Source organism: Calidris pugnax, unplaced genomic scaffold (genome assembly GCF_001431845.1).
Source record: "Calidris pugnax isolate Ruff unplaced genomic scaffold, ASM143184v1 scaffold24, whole genome shotgun sequence".
Taxonomy (NCBI): Eukaryota; Metazoa; Chordata; class Aves; order Charadriiformes; family Scolopacidae; genus Calidris; species Calidris pugnax.
The window spans coordinates 35,854,922-35,880,703 of NW_015090922.1; the positions used below are offsets into that span (position 1 = coordinate 35,854,922).

At 37.7% G+C, this 25,782-nt stretch overlaps 1 protein-coding gene across 5 annotated transcripts in view; it reads left to right on the forward strand.

Annotated features, from left to right (window-relative positions):
* Positions 1 to 25,782, forward strand: part of TAB2 (TGF-beta activated kinase 1/MAP3K7 binding protein 2) — a 66,583-nt gene that overhangs the window by 16,654 nt on the left and 24,147 nt on the right. Inside the window, exon 1 of one of the 5 annotated variants that reach the window (XM_014951014.1) lies at positions 21,138 to 21,156. The exons of the other annotated variants lie outside the window; for them this stretch is intronic. The gene's annotated coding sequence lies outside the window, so the exon portion shown is untranslated. Of the gene's footprint in view, positions 1 to 21,137; positions 21,157 to 25,782 lie in introns of those variants that run through there. 5 annotated transcript variants of the gene reach the window in all.

Consider the following 25,782-nt stretch of genomic DNA (forward strand, 5'->3'; position numbering starts at 1 on the left):
CGAAATAGGACATGGGACTTTCTCATCAATACCTATGTGCCTGATGGTGGTCACACGTTTTGCTCTTTACTAATTGGTAGCAATAGGTGATAATGTCATATTTATGATAAAAGGTGGAAGTGTTGTCAAAATGGTCTGTGTACTTTCAAGGAGTGGCTGGATTGATTTTCTTTGCTCATTAGCTTTCTTCCACCTACTGACCTCTCAGCTGATCACATTGCTATGGAATGGGAGTTAACCATGAGAGACTTCACCGTTTTGGAGGCTGCAGGACAAGATAGCTCTGGTCATGCCTGAGGAGAGCGAGAGTGTTGGGTTTGATACTGCCTTGAGCCTTGTCCTGCTATACCAGTTCCAAGTGTAATTGGAAAGACTTTTAAGTGTTGCAAAATGAAAAAAGGAGAGTTTAATTTTCATTATAAGACTAGAAATCAAAGTTCAAGCATTTTTCTTTAATAATCATAGTTGTTTTCTCAGGAAAGTATGGATGAAATGAAGTACAGCAACGCACAAAACTGAAGTAGTGTTCTGTTTGATCTGCGGAAGTATCTTTTAATCATGCATTTGGTTATTCCACCATATCTTTAAGCCTGCTGTTCTCAAAAAATTACCTCTTTCAATAAATTCTTGCATTGAAATCCTTAACCAAAAATATTTTCCCCCATTAGAACAAATCTGCTTTTACCTCATTGAAATAAGAGAAACCTATGTCTGATTGCTTTAGCTAGTCATTTTCTATCTCAAAAACCCCTTTCAAGTTCAAAAACAAAACATTTTCTCTGACTTCTGGTTTTCAGTTTGATAAAGATTTAGACTATGACATTTATAATATTTTTTGTGGTACACTTTAACTGAAGTGTGAAACATTTTGATATACTGACAGTGTTTATTTTCTGGATTGAAGTAGTGTGGGCATTTTTAAGTTTTATTGTCTGTAATGACACATTTTAATTAAAGCTGCTCTTGAGCAGAAAGGAGTATGCAGTATGGGAAGGTTGTAAAGAGGAAGATGGAGACTACTTTGAAAAACTGGAGAACTGAATTTTGTATCTCCGTATCCTGAACAAACTAGTTTTTGATTAGGCTTAAATGATTCATTTAATGTCTTTTACAGTTAGATTCAAATCTCAAACAGCTTTAATTCAAGGTTTTTCTTCTTATTAAAATGAGGGAAAAAAATTGGTAGTTTTTTGTCACCAGTGTTTTTTTTTGTTTGGTTGGTTTTTGATGGTTTTTTTTAATAAGTCTGGTGATTATAGATGTTCATAAGGGAGAGATTTTTTATTTCTTTTCTCTTCAGTAGTTAGGGATAGTGATGTTTTAAGTATTTTTGCTCTATTAAGGGACTATGATCATAGTGTTCAGGTATTTGCAATATAATTACTTAATTAAATTGTTACCAAGACATTTATTTGATTATTCTACTTGCATTTTTGATTTTTACCTTTAATGTAATGAATGGAGAACAGACATTTGCTTTTATTGGTATTTGAGCAAATAGTGAGTTAGGACATCAGACTGTACAACTCTGTGTGTAGGGAGGTCTTCTCTGGTAGTCTGTTGTGAGACTTCTCTTTTCTTGGTTTTGACTGTTGTTGGTTGTAACGTTTTTTTCTTCCCTGGACAAAAAAAAAAGGTACTCTTTTTTGTCCTGCATGTTAAATCCATCTTCCAACTTTGTGTAGGTAGCTGCTGAGACAGTTGTCTTTTTGCAGCTTAGTCATCTCTTTCTTGGACTGAGAGAATGAAATTTAAATTGTTGAAGACTGCTGATACTAGAGAGGGAGAGACTGAGCTTTGAGTCTTAAAATCATGCTGGTCTTATGTTTTGAAGTAGATAAGAGTTTTAGTAAGGGAGCCAGTAAAATTATCTTTCAAGATACTGAAAGATATCTTGAAATACTTGAATTATCTTTCAAGATGCAGTTTCTAAGAACTTGATCAGCAGTCATTGTAGGCACATAGACATCTGCCTTGGGGACCTTCTAGTTGTAAACAGTACCTGGTAGGATTTATATCAATAACACGTAACTTAAAGGAATACTATAGAGGTAGTTAAAGACTGTTTCTAGTAGATGCTACTAACTCGCCTATTCCCCTTCAAAAGTCTGGAGTTTAAACTGAGTGTCTGCTATGTGAGGCTTTTTTCTCTTGAGTGGTGGTTTCTCAGGACCTTTCTTCCCTCTCCTAATTTTCCCAAGTGTCCTACAAGGGAATTTGGACTATGCTCTTTCTGTACCTGTTTTTAACCTATAGTTAAAATAGTTTAAACCTATAGTTTTAGCCTATAGTGCCAGGTCTGTTTCAAACTACAGTAACTGATTTTGTTTTGCTGGTTGTAGAAAGTGGAATCTATGTTGGAAAGTGAAATTTCTTGTTGTGATTGCTCCTCGGCAGATGACAGTGTAGAGAAAAAAGGCTGTAGGGTAATTGAAGTGCTGGTTTCTGAATGTATTCTGTGATTTCTCAATATATTTCTTGTTTACTGGTAGGATGTGCATGAAGAGATGACAGAAACAAGTAGCAAAAAAACCAACTGCCAATTCCAGTGGTTTTTCAATGAGCTGTATGATACTTTGTGTTCTTTGACTCCTAAAGTCAGAATTTGGATGTTCTTAAAACAGAAGCTTCTTTCCTTCAAGGCTGCAGAACATAAAAATATGCTGCCTGCACGTATAAAAATTTGAGGTTAAAAATTTTGAGAGTCTTTAAAAACCAACCAAAACCCCAACCCAAAGTGCACAAGAACCCAGAGTTTTCTAGATTAATTTTGAATGCTTTTTTTTTTTTCCTTTTTTTAATCTTTGGGATGGATGGACTGTGTGTGATGTGGAAACGAAAGGGAGAGAAATGAGGACAGGGCTGCCAGAGTAGGACAAGTATCCTTCCCTTCCAAGTCCTTCAGTCTGATAAAACTGTCAGGATGCATAGAGAAGCGTTACTGCTGAATGAGAAACTGAAAGTCTGTGCTGAGTTTATAATTACTCTTAAGTCCTAGCCTTCTAGACCGGTTTTACCCTTTGGCCTTCCATGCTGTCAGGCAGAGGCTCTGTGGAGCCTGGTGTCTTCCTATAAGCATTAGAATTTTCCCAAACTTAGCCTCTAATGCCTAATCTGCTCCATCAATGGGTATAACTGCTGCTTACTTTGAATGAAACAAAGTGAAAAAGAGATTATGCTGATAAGAATTCCTTTCTTCTTTCTTTCTTGAAGCCTCTCAGAAAAGCAAAGCTTATTTTTATGTGGTCATGGCAGCCTCTTTTTTGATGGCTGTTTCTTAGTTCTAAAACTGAAATTGCAAACATTTCTAGTCAGCTTCATGCTGATGATGACTATAATTGATGTAAAGTTACATTTGTTGTAAAGTTAATTTGTAAAACTATGCAATTGACAATTTGGTATTCTGAAGGGTTTTTGCAACTTGAGTGGTAAAATACAGATCTGAGCAAAAGTGTCACTGCTGCATGTCTGTTGCCAAGCTTGAAACTGTTAATTTTTGTGCATTACCGGATACCTGTACAGCTCAATTATTTGATATGTTCTGTTCTTGCTTCATGATGCAGACAACAGTTCAAGTTTGGTTTAGGTTTTTTCATGTTGGGGTAAACTGTTCTGTGGAAGTGTTTGTGGAATATTTAGCTCTTGGGCTGACTTGGTTTTAGTCTTTTTGCCATAGTTCATTTGCAACTTCAGGGGACTTCAATTAGAATTTTAAGATTAGTGGAAAGATGAATTGGTGTTTGGATATTACTTTCTGTTCTGTTACCAGACTGATGGGTACTAGCTCAACTGCTGGCAAAGGGATAGTTTGTCTTAACTCTATGGAGATTTATTGAAAGCTTGGAGTCAAGTATGTATGAACTTTACTTTATATTAGTTCAGTACTTTAGACTATATTCTAATGACAAAATCATGCAAGACCAAGAATTATAGAAGTTACCTAAAGTCAGCTAAGCATTTATTTATTTTTAAAGGCTCAAATGTCTTTAAATGTGTATGTGAAAGTGGTAGGCTTGAGAAACCAACTTTTTATGGTTTCACAGAATCACGGAAGTGTTGGAGCTGGAAGGGACCTCTAGAGATCATCTAGTCCAACTCCCCTGCCAAAGCAGGGTTGCCCAGAGCACATCACTCAGGACGGCATCCAGGCGGGTCTTGAAGATCTCCAGAGAAGGGGACTCCACGACCTCCCTGGGCAGCTTGATCCAGTGCTTTGTCACCCTCACCAGAAATAAGTTTTTTACTCATATTTGAGTAGAACTTCCCATGTTCCAACTTATGCCCGTTGCCCCTTGTCCTATCGCTGGAAACCACTGAAAAGACTCTGGCTCCATCCTCGTTCAACCCACCCTTTAGATATTTGTTGATGGTAGCAGTAGCAGTTGTCCCTTTATTTATAAGTGGCAACATGCTATTTGGCTGTTAGCTCTAGAGTTGAGCAGTCATTATGCTTGTTCCTATAATTGGAAATAATAGAGTGCCAATCTAACAGTCCCCTCCTGTTAACAAGGGAAATACATCCCCAGCCTGTACTGTTCCCCTGCGTGTGGCCTTGTATTGGCACTTCTTAGGTCCCTCTTCTAGCCAGCTCAGGACTCCCCCTCATCCACCCGAAAATCACTTTCTGCTGTACTGGCAGATGGACTGGCCTCTTGGAAGTGTCCACTGAGCCCAAGAGTCGGGGAGGAAAGTTGCTGCGGAGGAGAAGGGAGAGTCAGACCTCTCCGGTAGGTGGCAGCAGCAACCTGCTGAACTGGGATGAACTGGAGGTGTGGGGGGACTCAAAAAGATGAGCACAGGTGTGATAAACAGATAAAGTTCCGTTAAGATAACTTGCTAGCTTTTAATGAACAATGTTCTGTTAAAGGGTCTATCTCAGAAATCAGTTGTCTGCGAAAAGTTGTGATGCAGAACGCTTGAGGACACTTATGAAGAGAGCTCTGGAGTAGTATTTAGAGGGAACCTCTCCGAGTGACAGCAAGATGTTGTTCTTTGCTCAATTACTTGTTGTAGGATCTTCTGAGAAGGTAAATTAATTTAGGTGCGTCTGTGTTCCCATAATGATACGGTAAGACTTAGCAAGAGGAAACATACATTTTTAAATAATGTGTTTTACTGTTCGTGCGTAAGCAGATAATACGTATTTGGGCACATCAAAATCCATGGTTCTTACCTCATCTTATACAACTGTGACAAGGTGCTGGAACAAGTACCTAAATAAAGTTGTAGGTTTATGGCCTCCCACAGGCTACAGTTTAGTTTAACTATGAGTTTATCAGAATTCACCCCGTAACAGAGTAGTGCAGTGTAACTGGACTTCTGCGAGAAACCCTCCTGCTGTCTCAGGACTTCAGCGTGGTGTTTCCTTCATGATACAGGCTACAGCAGAGTTACACTGCAGGGTGATCAGTAGTTTGAGATCATTTGGTCTAGGTCTGATAAATATGCTAGTTATTGTTAGTTTTGTTTCTCTTAATTGCTGATGAAGTGCACACTTCTGGCTAGGATTTTTATCTGAATGGACTTGGAATTGCAGAACCTTAAGTCCTGGGAGGATAAGCACCTTAAGTGAGTTAAGTTGTATTCTGGATAGAGGGTAACACTGTCTTAGCCTGAATTAAGCCTGTGTCAATTGTTTCACACAAAATTCATCCCTGTTTGAGGTTTTTTTTTTAAAAAAAAAAGTCCCAAGTCAACAGATTTTCATGTGTTACTGTTATTGGTTTGTTACATGGTATTACCTGTTGGAAGTTTAATAAGCTCAAAGTACTAGCAAGAACTGTTGTTTGTGATCGATCTCTGAGAAGTGCCCTCTGCCCAGTGATGGCTGGAAAGAATACAGTGTATTCTTGGCATTAATATTGACTCAGAACAATTTTTTGTAAGTCTCATTCTTTAATTACGTATTCCTCCCTTGAAGTTCTAAACTGTGCTTTGAATTCAGTCTGATGATAAACATCTGAAGTAACAGGTGAAAAAATCCAAAAACATTTATTCCCTTACTCTCTAAGTTGATAGCACTAAAATGTCTCATGAACACTTTGAAGCAAATTTATAGGAAGAAACTACCACAGTTAGACTTAATTGTTTGATATGTTTTTCCATTTAAGCAATTGAAAAGATACATTTAGTTTATTGACTTCCCTGAGGGGTGTACAGAAACTTGCCTAAGTGTGATTCATGTATGTGTGAATAAGATATGAACTTAAAAAATAGACAGTTCTCCAAGTTAGTGGTTTTTTTCTTGAAACATATACTTTCTTAAAGCATATACTTGCTTGCAGTTGCTAACTGCAATCCTTTCAAAAACTGCTGTAACCAGAAGGTGGAAGATGATAATGTGCCAGGGATGCTGCTTTTTGAACACGGCTGAGAGATGATGTGTGCTCCCTGTGTCTTGAATGCCATGCTAATATGATAGAAACCAGGTTCTGTCTGGAAGCCTTACCCACGTAGTGATAAACTTGAGCAGTTTGGATGCCAATAGCCAAGAGTAGAAAGCCTTTATATCAATAGAGGGCAACCAGCAAGGGTTTGTACCTTTTTGTGACCCTGCAGACACCTTTATCCAGTAGTTCCTTTGGACTGAAAAGCTTGAGGGATAAAGCAGATCATTAACAGAAAGGCTTGTCCTGTTGCTGCTGAAGGTCAGTTATCTTATCAAGGAGGTAGGGTGTAACCCTTACATAAACAGGGTAGCTAGTATTGTGAGATGAGTTGTATTTTTTTAGTCTTCTTGTTATTTTATCCAACCACATATAAAGGTGCTGTAAATAGATATTACTGCCCTAGCTTACAGTTTATTTTCCCCTCCTTTTCTATTGCCCAGAATCTGTTAAGAGGACAAATGCAGTAGCATCTTGCCTGTTTGCATGAAGGGCAGAGATCCAATACCAGGTTTTGTGTGTGAACTAGTGAAAGAAACAGTAAATGATAGAATATACTTGTTTTGCACAAACAGGGAATGATAGTAGGGGAGGCAGGGGAAGTGGGACAAATTATGACTTCTGTTTTAAAAAATAATAGTTTCTGAGATAATTTCTTATAGCCCTTGCATAGTATTTCCTGAAAAGTGGGTGGAGACCTTCTGCGCTTTTTTTTTAACACATTTGTGACGCAGTATCCTCCTCTTTTATTCTGCACTATTTGGATAATGCACTTAATCAGGGAATGCCAAAACATTTAAAGACCGAGGGTGTAGTTTCATGAGCATTTCTTTCCATGTCAGCACTGGCATGAGCTGCCCTGACCTTAGCTTCTTATTCCTGCCTTGCCCCTCAGTTGCACTAGTATAAGTAGTTAATGTTCCAGGTGGCTATGCAGCAAAGCAGATTGTGGAATTTACCATCAGAAAAATATTATTTTTAACCTGGATCGATTCCCTGACCGGCCTCACTGCTCAGCTGCACAAACAGTTGTGCCAGCACAGCTGAGGTATGAGGACTGCTTAAACTGGTACTGCAGTGGAAAAAGTGTTGTGAAACTATAGCCTCTGGCTTAATCTGTGTATTCTAGGTGTTTTGCTGGTACAGTTATACTATGCTGGCAAAATATTCCTCTCACAGATGCAGCTTTCATCAGTACAATTTATTTTGATTGTGGAATGGAGAAAAGGATAATTGTGGAGTTTGCTCTGATACTTCTGTGTTGTCAAAATATATACAACATGTGTCTGTCAATTCTTTATAAACATTATTATTCTTTACATAAAAAAAACTGATCTGCACAACTATCAATCATTAGAAAATGGAAGAACTATAAAATCAAGGCAGTCTCTGTGCTGTCTACTTGGAATATGTGTAACATTGAGATAGTTGCTTCCATGTTTAGCCACACCAGTATTCTTGCAGATGATAAATATTAATAGCCATCTTTATTTTTGAAGGTGAGGACATCAGGAATTGTTACAAAAAATGAAATTTAAAATTCTTAAGTGGATACAATAATAAGCTAAAAGTTCTGAAGAAGAGGTTTAAGATTTCAGGAGATAATATGGGATTTCTTAAGAATTCCTTTTTTTTTGTCACTACACACTTAGGAAGGTGGTTATGTAGCTATGGGTCCAATTGGGAAAGATGCTTTGTCCAGAAACTTGGGCTTCCCTATTACTTGTCAAATTTCCTGCACCCAGACAGTTGGATTCTTTAATTTCTTTTCTGATGTGGTTCTTCTGTTGTTTTAGGTGTCAGTTTACTCAATTTCTCAGCCTCATACTGTAAATGGAGGGGAAAGGGCAAATATTCTCCTTTACTTAAAACAGTTAATTTTTTTTTTATGCTTTGCTTTTAAAATTTGTAATACTGTATATTGCTACACTTGCTATACAGTGAAGAATAATTTAAAGCTGTTGTTACATTTCTTTGTGATCAGGTGCCATTCAGCTAAGGTGGGCTTCCTTCAGTCATATTTGACTAATAGTGCATTTATAGGATTTTTTTAAAATGCTACAGTATTTCATATTTTTTAGTATCTTGAGGTTGACAAATATCTAAGCTCACATGGCTATAAAACAGTTTCATTGATTTCATGTGGTAGTTAGTGTTTGGAATGCCTTCTGCCCAATTTCAACTTCCAAATACCAGTCTGGGATGGGCTTTGTAATGCAGGGACAGTGAAAAATCTTATGTTTTGAAACAAACTAGTATCCTAAATGCTTTTATCAAATGTTACTTATAATCATGTAGTGTTAATGCTGAACAATTACAAATTGATTGAAAAATATAAAGTAGTGCTGCAGTAGAAGTCTGTGCTTTGCATACTCCTTTAAGACTTCACTATCTCTATGGCAACAACTGGAAAGAGCTTTTTCTAATTATGCAAAGTTTAAGGTTTCATTAAAATGGAAGGTGGGGGGGAAGCAGCTTCTAAACTTCTACATTTTGTGGCTTGGAAAGGAAACACAAATCTGTTCTTTGTAGACAGTTTTTTGCTGACTCTTTGTAGCTTTCCTAAGCACTGAAGAGAAATTTTAATATGTGGGTAGGGAATTTTCTTTATATAATTTTAAGTTATGAGAAGAGCTGTCTTTGTATTTATGGTATAAATTGAGATGCAAGGAATTCTTTTTTTAAAAGGCAAGTTACATTCATTGTTGCAGAGTTCAAGTAGTTTGTTAGATTAGTATTTACAAGGAAACATTTTAGTGGATAGGATATATTTTATTCTACTATTATACATACTAATTTTATTATTAATCCAGGCCTGGGAGCATTTCTTAATTCTTCATTCTAAATTCATATAAAATGACAGTATTCATGATAGATTTTGTTGTTCTAAAGTATGCTGGTTTGTTTTGTTCCTGCAAGATATGAGTCCATAGCTTGCCTCTCAGGTTGGTGGTGGTATTGGCATTGAGTTTTCATTTGGCTGGAGTAATCTGTCCTGTTGGGACTCACTGATGGGAAAAAGGGATTGAGTTTACTGTAACTGAAACAATGAAGCAAGTGTAACTATTTCAGAATATGTTTTAACATTGTGAAATGGAACGGCTGTAGGTTTACTAGTTTTATTTATGATAACCTGTGTTGCATTATAACAAATTCAGTGGATTCTGTGGAAGACTTGCCTTAAGTTCTGCTTGGATGCTGTCTGTCGTCAGTGTCACTAAGCCTCTCTTACAGGGATTAAAATTAGTAATGTATTTTAAACCTCTATAGCTTTTATTTGTGTAAAAGGTCACAGTATGTTCAAAATTCATGCTCCGATGTCTTGAAAATTTGTCCAGATATGCTTTAGTTACTTGTTATTACACACCAATCAGCCAAGCTGCTATATCTATCCCCTGTGGTTTCCAATGAATGGTTAAGATGTCTTGGTCAGTGTCATTAATACTACCCTATAATAATAGGAGGGGTGAGGCCTCATCATCTGCAGGCTGGGCCAGGTTTAAGGGATGCCTGGAATTCTGTGCTGTTTGATTCCCTCAGTGCCCCAATTATTAGAACTGCTCCTTTTTTTAAAAACATGTATAGGGGTAACCTGACAGTGTCAGAATGAGGATGTGACATTTCCAATGGCAGATTACTGACTTCTTCATAGCTTAAATATAGTTTTAAGGGTAAGACAGAAAGACATTTAACTCAAAGGAAGGTATAGTCTTTCAATATTATTTCATAGACTGTTGTGTTTGCTTTTCTTCTGAGGACTTCTCATGTAATGACCAAAAGTGATTGTGTATCTGTCTGTCTCAAGGCTAATCAGGAGGCCTTCTGGAAGAATTGTTGCATAAGAGGAAGTCACAGCATTTCAAAATATTTTTAATAATTATTTTTTCCACATAAAACACTAACTATACCACTTCATTTAAAATAACTAACCATTCATTTGCAATATGGTGGTAACTTTTATATCATGGAAAGTGTAGCAGTTTCCATTCCTTATTGGAAAGAAGCTGCTTTTCAAGGCAGCGAGGGGAAAAAGTTTCAAAGTCTGTGTGAAACTGTTTGGGGTTGGTTTTTTTGGTTTTTGGGGTGGGGTGTGTGTCTGGTTTTAGTTTGTTTATTGTTGTTTTGGTTTTGTTTTTTTTTAGCTTCGTCATGACTGGTGCTGGTAACAATTCATAGTAGCCCTTTTTGTTATCTATGTATATGCTCTTTCACTTACACTTTCTCTTAGTCAATATATGCCCATCCTGCATTTATCCACAAAGGCAGAGCAAGAATCTGCCAGCTGCTATGACATGGAGAGATGTGGGGCTTGACAATTTTTTCTGAACTTCAGTATGATATTGAAAAAGGTTTTTCACTGTCATCTTTTTCACCGGCATCTAAAACTTTCCTGCTGTGAAAGTATTGTTAGCAGTAGCTTTGACTTTTGGCATTAAGAAGTTTGGCATTTTAAAATTTGAATTTCAAATATTTAAATGGGTTCTTTGTGATGTCTGGGATAAAGAAAAGAAATGAGTTTTACTCAAATGGAACTAAATTCTACTGAAACGTGTGAACACCTAGTTAGTGGAGAGGGATCTAAAGGTCTCTGAAAAAAGTTTGGGCTCACATAAACCACTGATAAAGGATCTGCGTAGAGTCCAACGGTAGCAGATAAATACTTGGCACAGAGGTTTGAATTTAATTTGGGCTCAGCATGACAAAATGCGTTGAGGCTTATAATTTTTCCTATAGATTTCCTCATAGCGTGTTCAGCCCCAGAACTTTCATTTCTCTCTGCATGATTTTCCCCACTTCAGTTTCTTAAGGAGGCAGCTGTCAAACTGAATGGTTTTTTTCCAGGTTCTGCAGGTTGTGTGTTTGTGCACAGAATAATCAGAAGTTGATTATTCTGATTATTTCAACAATCAAATGTTGAAAGTATTACACATGTATAAGTAAAGTAAAAGTATTCCTATAATAATTACTATATTACTTTTGATATCTATTTTTACTTCATTTAGAATACAATTGCTGATGCAGAAGCACTGTAAAAGCTTCAAGTTAATTAACTTTGCTTTAAAAAAGCATGTTTCAAACAGCAGTTGTGAAGTTTCAAAGTACTTCCTGATGTGTCAGTCTTCTCAAAGAGCAGGCAAAAGGGCTTTTCAGACTGAACGTAAGAGCGAGCATAGCCAGCATGTCATAGGATGTGATTATTCCTTCTATTCAGCACTTGTGAGGATGTATCTGACAGACTGTCTTGAGCTGCCGTTGCAAGAAATGCTGACAAACCAGAGCAAGTTCAGCTGAGGGCAACTGGGATGATTAGTGATATATGTGGAGAGGCTGCGGAAACTCAGTGTCTTTAATGTGGGGGGAGAGAGCTAAAGGTGGACTTATGTATAGTCAGGGATGCTGTTGGCTGTGGTTTGAGACAGAGCAGTCTTAGATTATATAATTCCAGTCTGTTTGAGGCTGCATAAATTGAGACTAGTGCTTCCTACAATATGTTTTTACATGTTTCTTAGAAATGTTTGGGGGTTATTTTTATTTTTTTAGGCAGTCACTGCACTTACGCGCCTGTTCTCGTTGTAGAATTGGTTTAATATGCAATCTCACAGGGAGATAATAGGAGTGGAATATACAAGCAGTGCAGTCATACCACTGATTCAATGCTGGCTGCTAAAATGATATAATACATGGCTCATAAATCACTACTCAAATTCGGCTTTTTGGTCTAGTCATGCTTACAGAGTCTGTAATTCAGATTCTTTATTACAGTTCTTGGAAAGTGGGTGTAATTTATGTCAGTGTCTTTCATTGTTCCTCTCAGTTTAGCAGTGAAATCTTTGATTTCAGAATAATGCAATTCCAGAGTTTTTGCATGGTAGGATCTTCTAGTGTGCCCTGGTGTCTACTGTGTGTGAGACGGCTGAATGTATCCAAAACTGTTTGAACTTATGCTGTTAGAACTCATTGCTGCTGAAGCATAAATAATATGCTTCACAAAGAAGCATAAAAAGAAAAGAAAGAAAGAAGGGTATTGTCTTCTAATAGGTTGATCAGTTGAATTTGACCTGAAGAAAAGGTCAACAAATCTCATGGTCAGAGCAAGACAGATGGCAGATCTCCAATGTCTGGGAGCAGAGTGGAGGAAGAAGGAAAGACACGTTCTCTTACTGAAGCTTTCGGTCTTCTCAGCTTTCCCATGCAGCTTCACCCTGTATCTTTAAGCACTTTATTAGTAAAGGAGCATGCAAAGGTTGACTATTATTGCCAGGCAATTAACTTGCAGCGCAGATATCACATCTCTTAGGGGAAGACTGACTCAACAATCTTACCCTCACAGAGATAGTGAACTTGTTGAGTATTCCTCATAATCAGTCTGGAAATTGAAGCTAAAAAACCCCAAATCAACTCAGTATGGTTCTGTCCTTTCCTGGCCAAGGTAGCTTGCGGTCTGGACTTGTGCTACAGGAGGCGTCTGACAGATCTAATGATGTTAATGCTAGGGTTTCATTATTTACATCCACAACAATGAAGGGCCTTTGTACTTAGTTTGAAAAGGTTCCTAGAGATTTCAGGCGTATACATTCAGAGGATTTTTTTCCTACTCCTTATCCAAAAGCAAAGTAGGCTAAATTCTCAATTCTGAAACTACTTTGCAGAGTTGAAAATAAGAAAACTCTTAGGTGGCTGACTAGCCAGGTTTCATTTGTATAGAACCCAGTAAATTTTAGCTAAAATGTTTTTAACTTGTGTTTTCTTTTCTGGGGGGAGGAAAGGGAGAACTAATGAAAGGCCTTAAATAATTTGTTGTGGTAAAACTTGAGATTACTCTTTTGCATCAGTATATTTGAATAAATGTTGTTACTTAATTAACAAAGAAGCAGAAAGTTAGGAAACTTCAGGAAAAGTGTGATGAATGTTGCTTGTAGAGTCCTTAATCTGAGCACAATTCTCTTTTTAGCAACTTTTTTTTTTCATTTTCCATGCATAACATTTTTGCCATAATTCTTTTAGTTTGGCAGTATGAATTATGAAAAAAGTCCTGCTTTTGACACATGGTCAGTATCATTACCATGCTGGACCGATGATTTAAGTTACTTGATTAGATTATTTTAGTTGATATGATTGGAACGATTTGTTCTTGAAATATCAATATATGAAATAAGTCACTTTTTGCATGCAGAGCAGGGAACTGAGAGGACTTTCTGAAAGCAGTATGTGGAAAGTAAAGGGAATACTTGGAGTTACTCTTAAACTTCTTGGATTCCTTGTGGCTTTTTGTGACACATGCATTCACTTCTTGGTGAATGCCAGAGAAAGTGTAATTTGATCATTGAGCCACGTTTGGTAAATACTAGTTTTGTGGGGACAGCCTGTTCTGTCCATAGGGGGAAAGCTCACTGCCAAAATCTAAAAGCTTTCTCTTTTATTTGGTTCTTTTGCTCTAGACTTCTGAAATACAGAATACGTGTTACTTGTGACACGAACAGCATCTGCATTTGTTTTAGTTGTTGTAGTGTTTGGCCAATAAGTTTTCAAATTAAACTTTTGTTGAAATCTGGCTAAATAGTTACTTTGAGAAAATATTTTGATAAATGTTTTTGCAAAACTTTCTCTAACATATGATCAGCAAAACATTAAAATCTGATGTGATGCCTGTAGCCTGCTGCTTCTTAGCAACTGTTTGAGTACTTTCTCAAGTCTGGTGTATATGAAATAGAACTATTTGTGTTCTGTTGTTTGGTGCTTGCTTTAACAGTCCAAAACTATTTCCAGTCTCTCTGTAAATGGTATATTTTAAAAATTATTAGCTAGTCTTCCACACGTAATTTATACTGCGGGTAAGGTTGAAAACACTAGCTGAAAGCTCTTTAAGTGTTAAATTTGTGTTCCTTCCATTTGGATTGTAAATGAGAATAAAGTACCTGTCTTGCTAGACATACTTATAAAAAACATTCCAAAAGCTTATTTCTTTGGCACCAAATAATACTTCTTTTCCTCCAGGGAAGAACATCAGGGAAGAAGCCTAGCATTAGTATTCTGTGAAATAGTTTTTCATCTTCAGATAGTAGTTCTGAGAATGATTTTAGCTGGCACAACTTCTACCAGCATCTGTTGCTCCAGTTGGCGCGAGTATTTGATTGGCAGAGTGATGGACAAGGCTGAGAAACTGAGTTTGGTTAAAATTAGCGTAAAATGGGATTACTAAATAGATCTTAGTCTATCTTGAATAAGTGATCTGATTTTTTTATGCAAGTGCTTGCTCAAGGGAGAAAGAGAAAGTGCCAGCCTGGGTACTGATGGAGAGAAAAGCAGGATCCTTACCCTAGAGAGGACCCAGATCTTGTACTGTTCTGAATGCCTCTTGTCCTAACCATCATATCATGTCTGGTACAAACCTACTTAAATTACACATATTAATGATTTTTATATTAGTGTTTCATAGGCAAACTTTGACATACCGCATACCACTTGAGTGATAGTTGCATAGTGTAATTTGTTGACTGGATAATTAATGATACTGAGTTATGAATACAAGTCAAGCGACTTACACTTTGTTTACGTCCTCCTTGAAATGTGAGTAAAAGGATTTGGTTTGTGGTTATGAAGGCTTAAACTGTGAATTCAGTGGCTTGGAAACAAAATCTTGTGTGGTGAGGAGTATACGTGACTACTACGAGGGCAGCTGAGTGGTGATATGACTGTATGTGACAACTAGGAGGAAGGAAAACAGCTTGTTCCTTCCTCTTCTGGTGCCGTGCACTAACCATCCCAACACAGCTGTGGGTTGGTGATGATCCATTTTGATGCTTTGAGCAATGACTTTCATGTAAATGGGGTCACATATTCCACCACCAGAGCTTCAGACTGCACTTGTATGTGGTGTATAGCATATATTTTTACATAGAGGGCACTGTTTATCCTGTAGAGGAAAGAACACTGGTGGTGATGCACCTGTGATGAATTTGTTTCGCTCTTAAATGGCAGTTTGTGACTTGTAATAGCTTACAGACTTGCTCAAAATACTGTCATTTAAGCTTTCCTTGTTATCTTTTTGCTTTACTCTGAGCAGATAAGTCCTTTAAAGTCAGTAGTACTGCTCAGGAGTTTTTCACTTCCAACACTTCTTTTGAGTGGTGTTTTGTATAAACCAGGCATTCTCAAAGTAGTCTGTGAATCACAGAGAAATGGTACGTGAATGTGCTTCAGCAGGCTGAATGGGGGGATTGTGCACATTTGTATACCAGCCCTGACAGTTTCTGGGTGTATGACTGCCACAGATAGGAGAGCCTCTGCTGTAAATTTTTGCAAAATGTTAATGTTCTTCTCTAAGTGCCTGCTTAGCATATGGGGAATCAGATATTTTGATCCTGTGACCTGGAAAAACTCTCGTTGTTTCACAAGTTAGAATTGCTTCTGTGTTTTAAAAGGAGATCAGCAAAGAGACTGTGTTGATAGGACTGTTTGGAAGATATCATAGTTCAGAACAGCGGTGTTTTGCCTAGTGAAATACAAAAGAGAGATGGTGAATGAGCTGGAGTATGATAAGAAGAGAGAAATTGTCTCTTTGGTTGCGTTCCAATGCGTTAAAATCAGAGCGGGCAATTCTATTTCTGGCATTACTGTGGAGTTATTGCATGATGTTAGGCAGGACTTCAGTGATGTGTGTGTGAACACACATCATATGGCTTAATTGTGATGTTACTGATTTTTTTTTTAACTCTTCTTAACTTCCCAGTGCTTGCTTTTTTTTTTTTTTTTCCCCCTCTGGAAAAGTAATGTTAATTTATGTGGATGTGTATTAAAGTCTTTACTGAGTTCAGTCAGCGTTCATATAGTCTGCTCTGCAATAGATGTATCAACTGTTGAACACTACACACCAATTTAAGATACAGATGAAGAATAATTAATTAAAAGTGAGATACTTTTAAAGAAGGTAATGTTTCTGGAGTTTGCCTGTCATATGACTGAACCACCCTTGAATTTGTAAGGAATACAGAGTATCACAACTAGATTTAATTGTCTTCGGTACATTCACGCGTTTTTGAGCCCTTTTACTCTGTTATTGTGTTGGTCTGGCTTTGTAGAATATGATGAGCCGTACATAGCATGGCTGTGAGCGCAAAGACGCTGCAGGAATATCCTTCATAGCAATTTTGTTGTTCATAGTAGCCTTATTGTAGCAAGAAATGAGAGTTTTAAAGACTACTTTTATTGTTATTATTCTAATATGCCTATTCTCAGAAGTTCATTTTTTTAAATTTGGTGATGAGAATTCCACAATCTAGAGACCTCTCTTGGTTGCCCTATGGGATGTTGTTGCATCTCACTGGCTGAGTTAGAAACTTTCTAAAGTTAAGTTTCCCTCCTAATGGTATGACTTGAGGAGATTTCAGGAGTGTGCTGTAACAACTGCGTTCAAATCATATGTGTTGCCCGTGCAGCAGTGGTAACAACGCTTAGAGCAATGGAGTAAATGCAGGATGAAGATCTCTCTGACTCGTTGACTCTATTCTGGGAACATTACAAAGAAAACAAGATTCTTGTAAGTCTTAGAGCAGAGGTGGTAGTTCCCTCAAAATCAGTTTTCCAGACCTAGTATTTTTGTTTCTCCAGCTTCTGCTTATGGCAAGAGTTAGCTTTATGTGCTTTATATTCCCTTATACCCTTGTAGTTACCCTTACATTTCATTCTCAGTAAGAGGATTGAACTGTCAGCTGTTAGACAACCACTTGCTACTCTTACTGGTAACTCATATGGGGCTGTACTAGTATCTTCTGAAATTGTTTCATCTCCTTGCCTAAACCACAGCTAAAATTAATTACCTGGTTTAAGCAGATTCAAGAGACATAAAGGGAAGGAGAGGAGCAGGGAAATTAGAGACCATACTTGCCAAAGTTGAACATCGAATCATAGAATCATCTAGGTTGGAAGGGACCTTAAAGATCAGCTAGTCCAACCATCAACCTAACTCTGACAAAAAAATAAATAAGAAATAAGCAATTAAAAAAAATAAATCCCTAACCATATTCTTGAGGACCATGTCAGCCCGTCTTTTGAACACCTCCAAGGATGGTGCCTCAACCACTTCCCTGGGCAGCCTATTCCAATGCTGGATAACCCTTTCCGTGAAGAAATTTTTCCTAATATCCAATCTAAACCTCCCCTGGTGCAACTTGAGGCCATAGCATCTTCCAAAGAAGAGCATTTAAGTTTTGATTTCAATTTTAGAGAACTGGAGACAGTGTCAAAAGTTCCATTCATCCTGAACTTGAAACTCACCTTTGTTTCTTTCTGTAGTCATATAGTCATATAAACATTTAACACCAAAAAAACCCCAACAACTATCCTCATCGTGGTGTCCCCCCCCCCCAAAAAAAAAAGAAAACCAAACAAACGAAAAAACCCAAACAACCCCCAAAAAACAACAAAGAAATCAAAACAGTGAGATGTGGAAGAAAGGGAATATATCATAGACTGTATTTTGGAGGTTGATGAAAATAGATTTGAGATATTGCAGCTTGGCTTTTCTCCCTCCTTCCCTTCTCCTCAGCCCCATGCTGGTTTGGTCACTTTCTTTCAGATGAGACCAGGTTTTGTTGGAGTAGGATTTTCAGGTCTTTGCTTCCTTTATCTTTGTTTCCTGACAGCGGACACCACTGTCTTACTGTGCCGTGTTGCCGTGGCCAGTTTGTATCAAAGTGAGTCATTGTCTAGACTGGGGTTGCACAACTAAGGAAATAGAATTTAAGTTAAAAAGCAAAAAATGGAGACTGAATTAATGAAATCAGGGTAATAATTAGAAAAAATTCCTCTTAAAACCAGGAAGCAACCTGTACGTTGTGTGTGCCTGAGAGAAATATAAATGGCTTTTTTTTTTTCTCCCTATAAATTAATGTTTTCAGTCAAAGCAGCAAGAAATCATCATCTTAATTTTTAAAAATATTTGCCGTGAGCTTTTTTTGTTTCAGAAAATCTCATTGTTGATACACTAGGTGTGCTATAACAATTTCTTAGGCCAAAATTATAAGCAAACCGTTTTTTCCTGTAAGGAAAAATGTAATGCATGGTTTAGAAAAAAAGGACTTAGCATATAATGTGGATAAGAAAACAGTTGACATACCTTGCTGCTACTAGGATTTTTGTGAATATGTTTTTCTAATGTAACTGCATGCGTGCAACTTGCTGTACAGCCTGACTAAAGCAACATCATCTAATTGTAGGGGGAAAAAAAATTCTGAAAGCATTACTTAATGCATTGGATTTTGATGTAGTTAAAGGGATTGCAGTTGTCCTTGGTTTGGACGTCACTGATATAGATTCATAGAATGGTTTAGGTTTGAAGGGGCCTTTAAAGATGATCTGGTTCAACCCCCTGCTGTGGGCAGGGACATCTTTCCCAGGATCGGGTTGCTCAAAACCCCATCCAATATGTACACGTCCAGTGAGAGGCATCCACAAGTTCTCTGTGCAGCCCGTTCCAGGGTCTCACCACCCTCATCGTAAAGAATTTCTTCCTTGTGTCCAATATAAATGTATGCTTTTCTAGTTAAAAACCATTACCCCTTCAGAGTTGTTTGTCTGTAGGTATGGACAATTATGGAGACACTTTGATTCCAGAATGCTGTCCATAAAATGCTATCACGTCCCTTGATCTCTGATTGGTTTCATTTCTGGCTTACAGTTGTAGGATAAGAGAAGTTGTTAGCATTTTTAGGGGTACTTGCATTTCATACAGATACTAAAGCAGAAGTCTTTCAAATACCAATCTAGTCATAAGCAAAACCACTGTAAGATTGGCTTACATAATGGAAGCTTTGAGATCTGTAACGCTGTTGCTGACTTCTGCGCTGAACTGCTGAAGTTCAGATAATTTGCCTGGGTATGGAGGCTTTCCAGAGCTTCCTGCTGTGAGCTGAATAACCCAAAATACATATCAGAAATGGAACTACCGGGCAAGCAGCTAAAACGTGGCACAACAGGGCTTGTCTTGCTTATGAATTTTGAAGCAATGAATTGCTTATGAATTTTGAAGCATTTTTGGTAATACTGTCAGTGGGAACGTATTAAAAGGGCACAAAATTCACTCTCAGACTTTCCACTGTTGTGGAAATGTGACAGTGGGGTAATTTTACATGCAGCAATTGTAGGTCACTGTAAATGAGAGCAAAAACATTATATATCATCCATGTAACTTAGCACTCCTTCAGCCTTTCGTGCTCTTTCATCTCTGAATTGGCAATATAGAGAAAACCAGTAATGTACCTTCAGGTATCAAATTATGAAGATTTTTTTCCAAAACTTTTTCATAGGTAAATCTGACAGTTATTTCAGTTTTAAAGCAGTTGGGTTTGAAAATGCCTCTCTGAAACAGCCTTCCTGCTGAGAAGGGTGTGGTAACAGTGCTTTTATTTAGTTGTGAATTTAGTTGTTCACAAGAAGTGATGACACTTCTTGCCTCTTCTATTTAGAATGACAACTAAGATACACAAGGCAACAGCAAGCTGTGCATAACTTCTGTGAGAAACTTGGTAGTAATGCTGTAGTAAAAGCTGATCTCTCCAATGGTTGTATGTTAAGGCATAAATATATTGTTTCATAGAATCTGTTGGCTCCTCAGTATGAAACCCAGTAATTGTTCTTTACCTAAGCATTTCAATGTGGTTTTTATCATCTTTGTGCTTTTTAAAATCCACTTTCAAAGTGTTTCCATCTAAATTTATTTCTCTGATAAGTCATATTTATGTCTTCTAACAATAAATTGTTTATGTATAATTTTGAAGAGAGCTTTACACTGAGGAAGCCTGAGATATTCCTTGTCGTGTCATCTTTTTAGAGCAAAAAGCATCATTCTCTTCCTACGTGCTGCCACCTATACGGTGATGTCCCATGGTGGCTCTTCAGTTAGTAATCAAGTGCATCAGTCTCTTCTGAAAGGTTTGATGTCTAGTTCGTGTGCTGTCTTCTTTTTAAGCTGGAAAATAACAATCAAAAAGTACTGTGAAATATCTAGGGTTATGGCTTTCTAGAAATTGTGATTCTTGTTTCATCAGCTGTTTCATTTAACTGAAGATTTTTAAATGAAATCTGGGCTTAGCAAGAGTACGCTGAATCCTACCTGAATTCAGTGAAACTACCGTGGGACTAGTGACTCCTGAGTTGGGATGGACAGCTCTGAAGCAGCCAGTCATGCTGGACTGTGGTTTTCAGTGGTGGAGCCAGAAGTCTGAAAGCTCTGCAGCTCTCCATCTAATTGGAGTGTGGTTTCATACTATTGAGAGAGTTTTTGGAGCCAAGAGGTTTTGAGATGGGCTTCTGTGTACTTAGGCTACAGGGTAGTCCCCTTTGGCCCAGAGTCAGCTATTGTAGAGGTTCCCGAAGCTATTGAATGAACTTGTCATTCATGTCCATTTTATTACTGCTGTTGGCAGTAGTTTACTGGCAAGCCCCTGAAGATCTACAACTTTTTAGGGGGCAACTTGTTCAAGGAAGACTTTGATCTGCTTTGGACTGAAGTCAGATACAAAAACTGGAACTTTACAAACTGCTTTGGAGCCAGCTCTTTTCAGAATTGTTCTCTGTATAGAGTAGCAATTAAAATTCAGGAAAGCAAGGAGGATAGAAATAAACAAACCCTTTCAGGTGGTTATTACACTACTTGCTGCTGTAGGCATAACCAGCGTGTACAACAGGCTTTGTGTCACAAGCTTTACACTTTTCTGAGGTACTGAGGACTTTGTGGACTATGACTCTTCTTTCTGTTGCAGCTTTTATCAAGGTATATATTGGAAAACATTCTAAACTTTCACAGCTTAGGATGATGTTTAGGATGGAGAAGGAAGAGCATAGGTGGGAGCGAGGGGTAGGGATAAGTGATTAAAGTTCCAGTGTGCAATCCTGTGGTGTGTAGTAGGCCTGGTGCTGCTTACAGGTACTATATTTGGATCTGTCATTACAATTCAGAAGAGATCCTGGATTCGTGACAGTTACTTGAAATTATTGGCTCAATATTCAGCAGCAGCAAGAAAAGCCTGCAGTGGTGTTGGGCATCATCAGAGAGGTACTGAGGACACAAGAAATAGTGTCTTTCTGCTCCTGTGTAAAGCCCTGCTTAGCCACCCTATTGAATGCCGGGTGCTCCGGTCCCTGTATTTCAGGGAGGGTATATTGGTATTACAGAAGTTAGTGAGAAAATTATTTTTTTTTTCTTTTTATTTTACATAAGGTGACAGCTCTTGCCTTTCAGAGATGGACTTAAAAAACAGCCAACAGCTTGGAGAGACGAAGGTTATAAGAGGATTTATGAGTGAAGCTTACAAACTCATGTAGGTGGAGAGTGCAGGACTGTTACTTACCAAATCCTGCAACCTTACAACCACTTAGTACTCAAAGCTTACAGGACAACTGATCAGAAAGAGTCTGAGAAAGCCTTTTGGTTGTTTTTTTTTATTATTGTTATTACTTTGAAAAGCACAGCATAGTAAACTTTTGGAATCCTTTGCCACGTGGTATTAGTGCAGGTAGATGATTTCAGCAGGTTGCAAAAAGGAATTTGAATACACTGTCAACAGGTCTGTAAATAGAGCAGAAAAGGATCTGTGCTTTAATTTCCTTAGTCGCCCAGTTGTACGTACTGAGAGAATGAGAGGAATGTACTATAGAAAGGCTGAGGTTTACATGTTCTTCCTGAGCATTGCTTTTTGTTGCCTCTGTTGCAGAAAATACTGAGCTAAAATGACCATTCATCTGACTCTGGGATGTTTCTTACATTCTTATATTAGTGCACATTGTGATCAGAAAATCTGTAAGAGATTATAACATCTAGTTAGATTTGAACGGGTTGTTTGAAGTCATCACTTTTTAGAAAATCATAATTTTAGAAAGGCTTTGAATTTTCTTCTATTTGTCAGTCATCAATCAAAACCAGGGAAATCTAGTCAAGTGAGTTGAAAAGAAGAGAAAAATAACAAGCCTAATTAAGCAAATATTGTTTCAGTGTAGATTATGTCATTTTTTTTACAACTATTTTTAATAAATGCTGGTTTTCTCATTGTGACCTTTTCATTTTAATTTGGCGAGATTAATTTGGTTGGAGGGGGCTAGTATGTTCTTCTTAACCAGAAGACTAACTTGTGGCACAAAGCTTTTAGCGGTTTTGGAAGAAGTGTGTGGACAGGAGAGCACATGAGAAGTATTGCTCTTAAATGGTTGGGTGTGCCCTTGAGAATAAGCCTATGAAGAACTCAGAATGCCTTCTCAGCTATCTTAGAGTTGCTTTTCTTTCCTCACCTCTACTCCATCTCCAGTAAAAATGAGTTTAAACCCTTTTTATGAATTTCAAAGCTTTCAGATCCAGATTTCTGTTGTTAACATGCTGTGCAGAGAATACAAGTCAAATTTCCAACTGTCAACTATAACAATAGCTTGAGGTGAACTTGACAGCTGTTGTGATGGGTTTTTCTCTAATGAAACTACTCCCAAGGAATTATTTTCAGTGATCTGAGAAACCTCATTTTTAAGGTGCTCAAGTATGAGGTTTGCTAACATACTGCTGAGGTGTGGAAAAAAAAAGTCAGCTGTGCTGTGGTAGAATTCACAGAATGGCCTACAGTAAAGAAAAGTGGCCTTGCTCTTAATTCTTGAAGGGGGGAACTCCAAACCCAATTTATGTAAAATCCATGAATAGAATAGATCCCTTAATGTGTAGGTTAGCGTGGCTGACCTAGCAAGAATTAAAATATTTCATGAGGGATGGGAGGAAGGGGGAATGGGGAAGAACGACAAAAAACCCCTTAGTTTATTTGCACAATGTGAAACCCCCAACTAACTAGTTTTCCTTGAAAAAGAAATTGTGTAAGTGCTCATAGTTTCCAAGCAAATACCTGGCAGATTCAAATGTTTTATATGTGTGCGCTTTTGCTGTAGGACCCATTATAGTACTTTGTTATTCAGACCAGAAGTTAGAAAGACATAATGAAGTGTGTTAAAAAAGAATTTATTTCTGGAAATGAATATTTATAATGAATTTGGATGAAGAGAAAATACCAACTCCTGCTTTAAGGTATGAATTGCTTCCATATATGGTCACTTAACATTTCCATAGGAACGGGTTATTTCTTTGAACTGTTGCAGAGTTTATCATCATCTTCTGATCACTCATCGTTAATTATTTGATGGAAGTCTTTTGGTCTAATCCAATCCAGTAGTGTGTTTGGGGAAGAACTCCTAGCCATATTTATTCGTAATTCTGATTATTTATTTTTAATTTTTTTCCAGTTTAATGGTCAGGTGATCAAATCAGTTTTATATCCTCTCTCATACTCTTGCTTGGATTCAGAATAGTGTGGAGTAGAGATCTGGCAAATAATAAAGTATCGCTGTTTAGGAGGTTGATGATGAGACTAGAAACTAATTATGGTGATCTGAATATTTTTAATTATTTAGGAGATGGATGGTAGTGAGTGGAGGATAACTTGTGGTTTTGGTAAGACAATTACTCTGTTTTAAGTAGAGGTACTGTTGAAATGGTTCAAAATAGCTGTGGAAAAGCTGAGTAATGTGTTAGAAAAATTAAATTCTGCTAGGAATATTTAATAGTCCTGTTTCCATCATGTAGTTCTCACACTCTTTCTTTAAAAATATGCATTTAAAGCGTTAGTGGTGTTAATGTAAGCTTTTAAGTTCTATTATTTCACTTTTTAATCTTTTTTGCAGAAAGGATATGGGACTCTATGGTAGAATGTTCTTATTTCTATATTTTCTCTCCCATTTCACCTCTCCTATGAGGACAGGCTGAGAGTGGGGTTGTTCAGCCTGGAGAAGAGAAGGCTCTGGGGAGACCTTATAGCAGCCTTTCAGTACCTGAAGGGGGATCTACAGAAGAGATGGGGAAGGGACTCTGTCAGGGAGTGTAGCGATAGGATGAAGGGTAATGGTTTTAAACTGAAAGAAGGTAGGTTTAGATTAAGTATTAGGAAGTATCTTTACTGTGAGGGTGGTAAAGCACTGGAACAGGTTGCCCAGAGAAGTTGTGGATGCCCCATTCCTTGAAGTATTCAAGGCCAGGCTGGATGGGGCTTTGAATAACCTGGTCTAGTGGGAAGTGCCCCTACCCATGGCAGGGGGTTGGAACTAGATGATCCTCAATGTTCCTTCCACCTCTAACCATTCTTTCTGTGATTCTGTGACTTGGCAGGAATAGGTGAGGAAGGAAAGGAAGGACTAATTGGTGTGGAAATCACTGTGTAAGAGGTTGGAGAAGCAGGTTGGTTGCAAGAGGAGAATATGGCATTTATAATCTAATTTTAAAATTTTTTAGAATTTTTTTTCTCCAAGCAGTAGGGATACAAAAATATACCCCTAACCTAATTCTAAGGGAGTGTGTTGACGTATAGGAAGTAAATGTAAACTGGCAATGCACTTGCAATGCTTGGTACTGCTAGAGAAATGAGATCCTGCTTAGGAGGGGTGTTTTCTGGGTAGAGATTCATAAGCTTGTAATGTGATTACCAGTCTTAAGTATAGACCAGAGACATTGTCATGTTCTTGAAAGAAGTGCTACCAATTTCTCTATCAGCCATACTTTATACTTCAAGTTATTTGGTGTAAGGAAATACTTGATGGAAAGTGACCTAAGGCTGGCCTGCAGCTGAATAGCAACTTGGAGTGGTGTGTCAGAATTGAGACCTGACTGAGAAAAAGGGTCCATAGAAGTTTTTTAATATTTGTTGATCTGGTGCTTGGTTAGGTGTTTAGACAAGATGACATGAAAAAAAGTAGCTAAATATCTAGGGGAACATACTGCTCAAGAAAACATGGACTGTGGAGGGAAGAAGGCAGTTGTGGGGGTTTTTTGAGCTATCTAGTGGATAGGTACATAGTTTGGGAGAACTGGGGAATTGCTTAGTCCTGCTGAAGGAACCTGAGATCAGTGTAGAGGGGTTGAGTGGTTGGGTGGTTTTTGGCTTTGGGTTTGGTTTTTTTTTCCAGTCATCTTTATAATTGCTTACCTGTTTCTGCTGTCTTTCTGCATCTTTTGAATCCATCAAAAGGAATGGCAGAAATCCCTTGGCTGCTATCTCAACAGGCACTTTAGCAACCTCTACCGGTCTTGCATTGCAACTTGACGTATCTAATTTGCTGTCATTACAGCAGTCTTTTATGCACAGTGTCTATAATCTGCACCATTAATACTACAAGGAAATGTCGTCTTCTTCCTGTGTTCACAGCACTCTCTTAATAAATATTTGCAGGCAGGTTTCTAAAATAAGCTTATAGACGGATTGCTTTTACAGTGTTTGAGCGTGTGAGTAAAACACAGATCAGATTGGGATCAGATTAAAACTACAGAAAAGCATGAGCAATTGGTTTATTGGATGTAGCTGAGGTATAAAGGCAGATACAA